This window comes from Capsicum annuum, unplaced genomic scaffold (assembly GCF_002878395.1).
Source record: "Capsicum annuum cultivar UCD-10X-F1 unplaced genomic scaffold, UCD10Xv1.1 ctg4882, whole genome shotgun sequence".
Taxonomy (NCBI): Eukaryota; Viridiplantae; Streptophyta; class Magnoliopsida; order Solanales; family Solanaceae; genus Capsicum; species Capsicum annuum.
Window position 1 is genome coordinate 253,111 of NW_025856554.1, and position 2,369 is coordinate 255,479.

The following is a 2,369-nucleotide window of genomic DNA, read 5'->3' on the forward strand; positions in this document are numbered from 1 at the left end:
CCGTGACGGGTATCCCAAACCACGAAGGCTCGAGAGACCCGTTAGCATAACATCATCAGCAAAATTTATAAGAAATAAAAGTGCGGAAAATAAACTGAAAAAAGAGAATTCCATAATCAAACTTAACATTTCATGACAAAAATCCATAAGAAAATCGGAATCCACTTCAAACCAATCTACGAAGCCTCTACAGAACTGAAAACACTAGTCTATCAAGGTCAAGACAAGGCCCCCGTCTGGGCCATAAAATTGATTGAAAATACATAAGGATAGAATGCCTTCAAGTGAAAGGGAGGACTCACCAACTCTTAAAGTATGGGAACAATCTAGGGTTAAGCTGGAGAACGGGATTGATACTCAGAACCTGTAGGGTAAGGAGGTTAATAATTGGAGAGTATTGTTATATGGAAACAATCCAAATAACATATGGTTCATGTAAAATAACTGAGTGCATCAGGAAAAACAATTTATCATAACATAAAGCAAAACAGACGGGCATATTTGAAGACTTTCACATCATTCATAGAAATCACAAACTCAACACTCAGTTCTTTCTCTTAGTTCCGAGAAAGATGGTACACCCTACATTTCTAAAAAATATCGCACGGGCTATATGGGAACTGCCCTTGACTCGGTGGCCAAGATCCTAAACCAAGTTCGCCGCAAGGGCTGGAGTTTTTGATTCTGATATGCCAAAAAGAACAAGAACTTTTATAATCCATGTTTCAGGATATAATTACACGTATCGGTAAAACACTATTTTGCGAAATGAGTTATCTGAACTCGTGCCTTCTTTGGGTAACCATCTAACTCTCTTGGAGCCCACTTTTAGCCTTTTAAAACGTGCATTTTACTAGAGTCGTGGTCTAAAATCTGAAAAGTCTGTAGTTATGTCTAGTTTGAGTCTTTCATGGAATTTATCTGATTTAGTATCGTCATTCCAAGACTTGCAAGTCATATAAGCCATATCACATCATGTCATATAATGTCATACCCTTTTCATTTAAAACATGTTATGTGACTACTAAAAAATTTAAACATTACAAGAGAGTTCTTATTTCAAAACATATGAGACTTATGCAAAACATTCTTTTTTCAATACTTTAACATAGTGTGACCATCTCTTTCATCAATCGCATGCAAATTTTTCATTTGTACAAAAGAGAGTTTATAAATTAATAAAACACCCCTCATTGGATCGCAAAGCAAAGCAAATCCAATATTGATAGTAAACATTTAAACTCAAGCTTTTAACCATCCGTATAAACAACCCACAACAAGTTAAGACAATGGATTTCATAACAAGAGGGGATTTTATCAATCACACTCTCATATAAATTCTCAAAACTCATAATATATATACACATGAAAACAACTCAAGTTTAGGGAACAACCCCATAGTTTATACAAGATTTCATCATAAAATAGGGTTTACAGTACATGCTCTTAAATAATTTTAAAATCTATTTCACATACATAATTGCATACTATAAATCTTTTTTAAACAATAAATTTACGCCTATGATATTTTGTATAGTCCCACACACCTTGAAATCAAAGGAAAGGTAGAGAAATTTGCTCCTTGAAGATTAGAATCCTCAAACCCTAGATAGTTTTTCCTCTCTTGCTTATGGAGTGATATTTAAGGATTTACAAAGGTGATATAGCATTTTAAGACCCTTTATTCATCCAAAAAGGGTTAGAAATGATTTTTGAATGATAAAAGACCTTAATTCCCTTAAATTAAACCAAAACGAAGCAACTTTTAATGCTTTGAAAAGGGTCCGTGATGCAGAGCCCAAGCAAACCCCAGGGTCCACAACCCGGGCCAAAGAGGACCCATTCCATTGTCCTTTTACGATCCCTCCATGATTTGGAGCCTTTAAGGAGGGTCCCCTTTGTGACACTAACCCAATTTTAACACCTAAACATGGTTTACCATCAATTTAGGGGTCATAGGAGCTCGTTATATGCATTATTTGAGTGCTAAAAGTATTGCATGTTACATTATCCCCCCTTAGGGTCATTTGTCCCCAAATGATAGTTCGAAAAACATTAAGCTTGATTTAAAGAGTTACAAGAAATAAAAGGATCAAGTTAAGACTAATACCTTCCATAACATCATCTGTAGATTCAAAGAGTGATGGGGTTCTTTCACGCATATCATCCTTCAATTCCCAAGTATCTTCCTCAACTTTTTGATCACTCTACAATATTTTAACCGAAGCTACCTCTTTACTCCTAAACTTCCAAAATGATCTCGTATAGCTGCGGGTATTTTCTCAGACGATAAGGAGTCCTTAACACCAATCTTATCAATAGGAAATATAATAGAGTTATCTCCAATACACTTCTTAAGCATCAAGACT